At 42.2% G+C, this 9,707-nt stretch overlaps 1 non-coding gene across 1 annotated transcript; it reads left to right on the top strand.

Moving 5' to 3' along the window:
- The first annotated feature begins 4,531 nt into the window (after nucleotides 1-4,531).
- LOC112088624 lies at nucleotides 4,532-4,638 on the top strand. Its single transcript, XR_002900570.1, has one exon. It is a non-coding gene; the product is annotated as a small nucleolar RNA R71 (small nucleolar RNA).
- The last annotated feature ends 5,069 nt before the right edge of the window (nucleotides 4,639-9,707 follow it).

Genomic DNA, 9,707 nt, shown 5'->3' with positions numbered 1-9,707 from the left:
ATAATGGGAAGAAACCGATGGGCGACCAGGATGGTCGTGAGGCGATAAACCATGAGGACTTTGCCGAGACATCAGATAAAGGTGCTAGAAATAAGGAAGGTGCGGCGGCTGGAATGGGAAACCAGACCGCAGTACCTACGCCTGCGGAGATGTGGCAAACACTCCAGGCTATTATGATGCAACTGACGGTCCTGAGTCAGGCTGCTGCACCAGCGGGAAATCTGTCCTATGGGGAATCCACAAGAATCTGTACGGCCATTCCGATTGTAGAGGAGAAGGAAGGCATGGCTGCGGAGGAGGTGGAACTCGAATCATCACCGACTAAGCAAGCAAGGAAGGTGGACTCTCTGGTCTTGTTGGATCACGTGGCAAGGCTTGGAACTAAGCAATTTCGGGGTAGTGATAACACCGTATTTTGACCACTTTTAGGGATCGTTTTGAAATACTTTTTCTATGTTTTTAATTGCTTTTAAGTACTTTCTAGTATTTGTAGTTCCAAGACTCTTTTCACGTAACTTAGGGAAAAGCTTAACAAAATGGATAGAAAACCAGATTTCAGCTCAGATTCAAACTGTCAGAAGTTCACCCCCGATTGAAGGCCTTCTCACCGTCTGATCCAGCTCAAATTTGGAGATCTTAAAGATGAAAGTATCAGCTTTCCATCACACTTTACAGCTTGGCAATCCAACGGTTCAATCAAAAGATACGCGAAGAGCAAGATGTCCCGTAAACCAGTCGGCAAGCGTTTCCACCCGAGGCCAACAGAGCAATCCCCGCGGTCATAACCGCCGCGACCGCGGCCAGCCACCCATTTCCCGCGGTCACACTCATCCCGACCGTGGCCAGCTAACTCCGAACCCGAAGACCCATTTCTGAAGCCCAAAATGATTCCCTCATTTGGAGAAACCCTAAGTGACACCCAAAGATGTCTTGAGCACTATAAATACATGTCTTAGGAACCCTAATTCGTATCATCACCTTTTACACCAGCTTGTTTTCTTATTGTTTTTACTTTAGCTTTTAGGGAGAGAGAGATCTATCTCTTGAACCCTTGTTCTTTCTTTTTCAATTTCGGTTTCTGTACTACTTTTTAATACTATGTTTTTGATTTCGTTCATCATGTCTGAGTAGTTTTATTGTTGGGTCTAAGGGATTTTGGATGGGGATATATAAGTTCGATGAGGATTCCATGAGCTATTGAGCCAAATCTTAGAACTTTTTCTTCTGAATTCATTTATACTGCATGAGAGTAGCGTCATGAACTACAATCTGATCCACATGCTTGGTGACACGAAAGTGTTCATCCGGTGTCAGATCTAGTTTGGGAGAGCAAAAAAAACATAGGAGTGGAAACCTACCTATGGGCGATTGGTGAATGCTGACGAGTCTTAAACATAATGCATCTCTTCTTTTCCAGGGCCAGAGTGGAAACCTACTGGTCAGGGTTGAGAGATATAGTTGTCTATGATCACGACAGTGGCGTGATCATACGTCCGTGACTCCAGTTCGAAAATTTTAAGCTAAGATCTTATCAAATTTACTCTCTAGCAATGTTTTGAATTGTTCATACCCCTGAGAAAACTTCCCTGAACCCCAGCGCTTTCTTTCTTATAGATTTACACCGATTTTCATTCAAGCTTTAGTCTAGTTTATTTACTCTTTCAATCGATTTTTATTCAAGCAATTAGGTTAGCCGTTTTTCTCGTTTTTACCCGTTTTCGTTAAGTTTAGTTATTAGGACATTTTAATTCCCGTAGTTTCTCTTTAAAATTCGTTTTTACGTTTTAAACACACCACCAAAACCCTCACAAAACTCGCCTGGTTCTAGACTTCCTTACTTTATATTTCTTTCGAAGGCTTTTGCAGGAAAGATCCTCCTTCCTTGTGGATTCGATCCCTAAGTACTACAATCAATCAGCTGTGCACTTGCGGCTATTGATTTCATTTAGGGTAAAACTTGACAACACTCAACACACAACCACATCAGGTAGTTTCGACCCAATCAAGGCGGATGAATGGAGGAACCGTCTTGTCCGAAATTTTTGATCCACAAGATGCCCAAAAGATTACAAGAAGGAAATTGATAACTAAGAGTTTTCAAGGCTCTTTGTAGAGGTTATCAATCCCCTGTCTTGTAACACCCCACACTCTACTCAAAGCTTCCTCACCTGCTCATTCTCTCAAGCACCTTAACTTTCACACTTATTTTCCTCTCACAAGGGGACTTACTTTTCATTTTCGCTCTCATGTCTTGGAGTTCAAACTTTACACAGCTCTTTTTCTTTTGCAACCTCTAGCCTCTTTTTCTTTCCTTTCAAAACATTTGAGCTCTTTGGCTTCTTTTCTTTTCCTTTTACTTAGAGGCTAGACTCTTTCTTTTCAAGACACCAGAGCTCACTTTCTTTAACTCAAAACTCCAAGACTTGTTTCTTTTTCTTTCATCCCCCTAGCTATTTCCACTTTCTCTTTTCCACTCATCTCACCCTTTTCCACTCACCAACAAGTCTTTTCCCCCACACTTATTCCTCGCCAAAACTCTCAGTTCCTTGATGTTGGAACACAGCACTCAATGAGACCTGCCCTTGTCGCTCTAAACCTAACACTTTATGCTAAGTTTGAGCCAAGGTGGCCTTTCAATTCACACACAAACATTGGCTTGAAAGAAGAATGGGATCAAGGTGAGGGAACTGATCCATGATGCAGATTCAGCTACTTGAGCTAAGGAAAAAGGGTGGTAAAAACGATGGTTCTAGCTCAAGTATGTATATCGGTATCCACAAGCCTTTTCAAACAATGCATCACAAGATATTTTCACGTCAAGTTCAAGGTTCCCACATAATTAGAGTTGAGTTCAATTCAAACTTGCTTCTCAGATTCAGATAATTTCAGACTTTGCAAGCACAGAAAAAGATTCACAAGCATATTCAGTTCAAGTTCTCAAAGTGATGTACTCTCTACAAAACCTATCATTACTCCCTGAAAGATGCAACCTACACGAACATGCAATCTAGACTCAATCCTAAAAATGAGAATGCAACTACATGATCATATTTTTTTTTTTGAAAATTTTTCAGATTTTTCAATTTTTTTGTTTTTATATGCACTTAGATGAGACTACATGAATATGCAACTAGAATGTGACTCAAGACTCAAAATGTAAAATAAGAAAAGAGAAAACATGATTAGTAAAAGATGAAACTCCTCCCCCACACTTAAATAACACAGTCCCTTGTGTTATAAAAGCATGAGAAAGGAGTGAAAACAAAACAAACAAGTAAAATGCAAAAGAAAAAGAAAATCTACATGCTATTTACAAGGATTTGAGTGTTACCTAAGAGCTGTGGAAGTCAGACCCCAATGAGTAAGAGGGGTTTGAAGTGTGACCGGATGGTGTCTCCCAAGAATGATGGCTTGCCTCATCAGAACCGTCGTCAAGATCCACCCAAGTTGTGCCATATGTGACCAGGGATGTGCAGTTCATGGAACTCTCTCCAACTTCCTCTCTGTTCCTTGGTGAAACCGGTGATGGAGACCCACCTTTGCAAGGGTTTTCAAGCTTCTTGATCCTCTTCTTCATCTCCTTGATGCACTTGGCCATCTTGTGGATGGTTTTGTCTTGGTACTTGCACCATTGTTGGAGAATACCAATCTTTTGTTGAGCTCTAAACCCTGAAGTGCCTGGCTCCTCCCAGTTGTAATCATCAAAGTGGTATCTGTTTCCACCAAAACGTTTTTGTGGTGGAGGCAGATCAGCATCTTGAGCACCAGCAGCACTTGTGGTAGCATCTTCAGTGGTTGCTCTCTTTCCTTTGGAGGCTTCTTCTTTGCAAGCTTGTTTGTATGTGAGGATTGGTGGATCAGTTTGGACATTGTACAGCTCTTCCCTTAGCAAGAAGAAGTGAATGTTCCTCTTAACTTGGACTGTGGTGATGGAGGGATTGGGCCCGAGAATTTGGGCTGGCTCACTAATGAGATTTTTGAAGTTGTAAACCACCTTGGTACCCACTCTTCCTTGGAGGAAGCCAATCTTACACAAATGTGCTTCATTAATCAGATCAAACTTTGCCTTGTTCTCCTTGAATCTGTACCCCTTGGCTTTCAAGATCTTTGTTACCACCCATCCATGGGCCAGCTTTGCATCTTGCTTTGTAGAACCCCAAATGCACTTTTTGTAGAACAGGGGTGAACTTCTGAAGGTTTGACTCTGAGCTGAAATCTGATTTTCTATCTATTTTGTTAAGCTTTTCCCTAAGTTTCCTGAAAAGAGTCTTGGAACTACAAATACTAGAAAAACGTGATAAAAGTACTTAAAAGCAATTAAAAACATACAAAAAGTATTTCAAAACGATCCATAAAAGTGGTCAAAATACGGTGTTATCAGGTATCATTGCTCAATGCTAAGTTCTCCACTAGCTCTAAAGCAGCATGAATCTCTTTACCCAGAAAGTTCCCATTGGAAGCAGTATCCAGCTGGTTTCTAATCTTAGGAAGAGCTCCTCTATAAAGTGTGCTGAGGAGAGAAGCCTCACTAAACCCATGGTGTGGGCATTGGTTTGTGTAGCTCCTGAATCTCTCATATGCTTCACCAAAACTCTCATTGCTGTGCTGAGTGAAGCTAGAGATTTGGTTCCTCAGTTTTGCAGTTCTTGAGGTGGAGAAGAACATAGATAAGAAGGCTTGCTTGCATTGCTCCCAGGTTTGGATGGAGCCTTTTGGAAGATTCTTCTCCCATTGATGAGCTTTGTCACCAAGATTGAAGGGAAATAGTCTTAGCTTGAAGCTGTCCTCAGAAACTCCATTTATCTTTGTCAGATCACACACCTTATCAAATTGATCCAAGTGTTCCAAGGGATCTTCCATTGCTAACCCATGGAACTTTGAGTTCTGGACCATATTCAGCAATGATGCCTTCACTTCAAAGTTGTTGTTTTGCACAGGTGGTGCCTGAATACCAGCTCCATACTGATGAGCATGGCCCTGTCATTTTCTCCAACATAGACTTGGGGTTGCTCATATCTTCTTTGTTGGTGTTGGAAGGGCTGGGGTTGGTGGTGCACTTGTTTTCTTTGCTGAACATTGGCCTGATGCCTCTGTTGATGAGCTTGAGCTTGTCCCTGGTGGACATAAGCTTGTTGGTGCACCTGTTCCTGATAAACATTACCCTGATGAAGCCCTTGACCAACTCCATTACCAGCTCCATTACCCTGAGCCTGTTGCTCCTGAACCGGTTGTTCTATATCCACCACGTGCTCTCTTTGTTCTTCCATGTCAGCCTGATCAACTTGTCTTCCACGCCTGTCCCTTCTCCTCCTTGGTACCAAAAGATTAATATTGTCGTTGAGAGGGAAAGGTGGACCACAGTTTTTTGATCTAGACCTGGTGTTCATACACCTGAAATCACAAACAGAACTTGAAAATAATCAGTAAAAACAAGAAAGTAAGCACTTGATCTCAAGAACAGATCAAAGCTTAATGCTAAACAAACCACAATTTGGCAACGGCGCGAATTGATAACTAAGAGTTTTCAAGGCTCTTTGTAGAGGTTATCAATCCCGTGTCTTGTAGTACAAAGGGTTTATCAATCCAGATGTGGTGTTAGACACTAAACTATGTGATCATGTTCTTAATTCAAGCAAACAAGTGTGGTTTTGATTAACTAGTGATAACTACAAATTTAAAAACAGGATTAATGACTAAACAAGAAGTAAACAATGACAAGTGATATGAATGTGATATGATGGAGGCATGAGATTCTAGACATGATAGTTGGTTAGGGTGCTTTAGTGCTAAACTAGAATGCTAATGACAATGATGAGACATGAATCAAGTGTTAAGAACTCTAATATAGGTTAGTCCTCTCATGAAGGTATTAACCCCTATACTAATCCATTTTCAAACCAAATCATCATTTGTGAAATATGAATCAATATGCATTAATAAACAGTTCTAATGATCATTCAAGCAAGTTACAATACATCATCATGCAGCAAAATGCTTAAACCCCTAATACAGCCCTTTCAGGAATTTCATCAAACACTTTTGGTGCATGAAATTCCCAGAATCTAGATCTCAAGTGATATGCAAGGATCTAGCATAGAGAACAGCTGTTTAGAGAAATGAATCAATGAATCTAGCCTTAAGCACTCCTAATCTAACACTTTAGCACCCTAACCTACACATCTAGAACCTCATTAAGGTGACTACTCACTAATCATACTAATATCTCTTAAACCTTTGCAAGTTGAGAAGATAAGCATGATTAATGATGAGAAATGGAGATGGAGATGATAGATTAAGAAGAAAACAACTTTAAAACTGAAAGATCTCTTAAACTCTCTTGATTAAAAACCCAAAAAAATCGATATTTCTCTTCTTGGTGGAGTCTTTTTTCACAAAAGAGGCAAGAGACAAAGGGAACAAAGCTTAGTTGTCTCACAAAAAACCTAAAAAAATATTTATATCTCTCTAAAAACGAACCGGGTCAGCCCGGAACAAACCGGGTCCTGACCCGGCTTTAATGGATAGGGTGGAAATCCTGCTGGTTGGTCCAGTATCTCCCAGGTAGCATGACTAAGTCGCAGTAGATGAAGAACCTGTCTTGTGAGACTTAAATCATCTTGTCTTAGCCGCACGCCCAAGTAGGAGTGTTTTGCGAGTGTTGCTGCGGCTTGATCTTCTTCTTATTCAACTCGCAGGACCAAGGCGGTTTCTGGGGAATGTGCATATGTGCGGGTTGGTTTCCATTGCACATAGGTCGCAGGCTCAAGTCGGAGTGATTTGCGAGTGATCGTGCGGCTTAGTTCCAGGCGCAGCTAACTCGCATGCCTAAGTCGCACGATTGTGGACTTAGCATTTCTCTTGCTCGGGAGCTTCAGACCTCATCCAGTGATAGCTTACCCGCACTTCCCAACTCGCAGCATCAGCTTTCAGGCATTCATCTTCAGGCCTGCGGGTTAACCAAGTCGCAAGACCATCTCGCAGCATTCTAAGCAGCTTGGACCACTTTGCATTCTGGAGAGTGTAACTTCTACGATACTTGTCCGAATTGAGTTATTCCGGTTGCAGAAGACAGAACACTCATTTATCTCCAACTTTAGTGAAGGAAGGTTTGGTTCTTGGGAATTGGAAGGCTCCCTGGAGGGCACATCTTTGCAGTGCATTTACACGATCAGATAGAGGCGTCTAGACATGTGTCCATTCCGGAGACCTTATCTTCCTGCTCATTGCTCCGAATTGAATAATCTCGGACTTTCTAGAAAGAAGACTCAAATTTCTCTGATTCTCATGAAGGCCCTGGAAACTGAACCGGCCTGGAAGTACACCGTCCTTCACATTCTTCAGAGCTCATTGGCTTGGTCCAAAACAGCAGCGAGACAGGGGTTTCTTCCGACGAGCTTAACTCTCTGCTAACGCGTCCGAATTCCATGATTCCACTTGTTATGGAACCGTGATCCAATCCTCTCAAACTTTGATGAAGCACCCGACAGCTGAATCGGACCGGAAGGTTCCCCGAAAAGGCGATTTCGGAAAAACGTGTCTGCACCCGGAGATTTTGGCCGAGAGATTCAATAGCCGGTGCGCGTTTTAGCCGATAGAATCTACCCGCGGTACATGAAAATGGCCGATAAAAACCTTCCTGGTGCGCGAGAATGGCCGATAACCTCCAAAAACCCAATTTCACCATTTTTCAAGCCTTGATCACCATTCCACTTCCTGGATTCATCTTTTCAGCTCCAAATAGCTCCAAATGCACCTGATAAACACTCAAAACATGAAAAGACTCATTGGGACCTAATGCATCTCCTAAGTTCTAAAACAAACCCTAAGGACCTAAAATGCATGAAATAAAACATGATTTGGAATGAAATATGCAACCTAAATGATGCAAATTATGAACATATCAGACATTGCGGTCCATTTTGTTGAAGGAGATGCACACAATTGGTGGGTATCAGTGGAAAAACGGTCGGAGGAATTGATACTTTTACCGAGTTCAAAGAGGAGTTCAACCAAAAGTACTTTCCTTCAGAAGCTTGGGATAGACTCGAACAGCAATTCTTGGAATTCACACAAGGAAACTGGACTGTCCAGGAGTACGAGGTAGAATTCAACCGTCTGCGACGGTGTGTTGGAGGGGTGAAGGAGGATACACAGATCCGGCGATTCCTCCGCGGCTTAAGAGGAGAACTCCAAACCCATTGCTCCTCACGCACCTTCAGGTCGGTTGCGGAATTAGTGAAACCGGCTGCGACTGTTGAGTCCAGTATTGAAGAGGAAAATAAGGAAAGAGCCCCGACACGTCCCAACCTGGCGAGTAAGATCGTGGATAACAGGAAATAAAAATGGGATCAGGTCGGTGAAGGCGGTTGATAACACCGTATTTTGACCACTTTTATGGATCGTTTTGAAATACTTTTTCTATGTTTTTAATTGCTTTTAAGTAATTTTATTAAGTTTTTCTAGTATTTGTAGTTCCAAGACTCTTTTCAGGGAACTTAGGGAAAAGCTTAACAAAATGGATAGAAAACCAGATTTCAGCTCAGAGTCAAACTGTCAGAAGTTCACCCCTGATTGAAGGCCTTCTCACCGTCCGATCCAGCTCAAATTTGGAGACCTTAAAGATGGAAGTATCAGCTTTCCAGCACACTTTACAGCTTGGCAATCCAACGGTTCAATCAAAAGATACGCGAAGAGCAAGATGTCCCGTAAACCAGCCGGCATGCAATTCCACCCGCGCCCAACAGGCCATTTCCCGCGGTCAGATGCATCCCGACCGCGGCCAAGCATCCATTTACCGCGGTCACAGCCCTCCCGACCGCGGCAAGCGAACTCCGAGCCCAAAAGCCCATTTCTGAAGCCCACAATGATTCACTCATTTGGAGAAACCCTAAGTGACGTCCAGATGCTTGGTGACACGAAAGTGTTCATCCGGTATCAGATCTAGTTTGGGAGAGCAAAACAAACATAGGAGTGGAAACATACCTATGGGCGATTTGTGAATGCTGACGAGTCTTAAAGATAATGCATCTCTTCTCTTCCAGGGCCAGAGTGGAAACCTACTGGTCAGGGTTGATAGGGATAGTTGTCTATGATCACGACAGTGGCGTATTCATACGTCCGTGACTCCAGTTCGAAAAGTTTAAGCTAAGATCTTATCAAATTTACTCTCTAGCAATGTTTTGAATCTTTCGTACCCCTGATAAAACTTCCCTGAACCCCAATGCTTTCTTTCCTATAGATTCACACCGTTTTTATTTCAAGCTTTAGTTCAATATTCTCATTCCTTTTCAGTTAATTTTCATTTAAGCAATTAGAATATCCATTTTTTGTTTTTATTCATTTTCGTTAAGTTTAGTTCTTAGGCCATTTAATTCCCGTAGTTTCTTTTTAGATTTCGTTTTTACATTTTAAACACACCACCAAAACCCTCACAAAACCGTTTGGTTCTAGACTTCCTTACTTTATACTTCTTTCAAAGGCTTTTGCAGGAAAAGATCCTCGTTCCCTGTGGATTCGATCCCTAAGTACTACAATCGATCAGCTGTGCACTTGCGACTATTGATTTCATTTAGGGTAAAACTTGGCAACCCTCAGCACAACACCACATCAAGTTTTTGGCGCCGTTGCCGGGGAAGGCACACGTTTCCTTTTCCGCAAAACCCCGAGAAAAGTTGGTAAATCGACTCTAGAACCCCCTTTTCTGCATA

This window comes from Eutrema salsugineum, unplaced genomic scaffold (genome assembly GCF_000478725.1).
Source record: "Eutrema salsugineum unplaced genomic scaffold, Eutsalg1_0 scaffold_14, whole genome shotgun sequence".
Lineage (NCBI taxonomy): Eukaryota > Viridiplantae > Streptophyta > Magnoliopsida > Brassicales > Brassicaceae > Eutrema > Eutrema salsugineum.
Note: the sequence above shows the minus strand (reverse complement) of the source record. Positions and strands in the feature narration are given on the sequence as shown.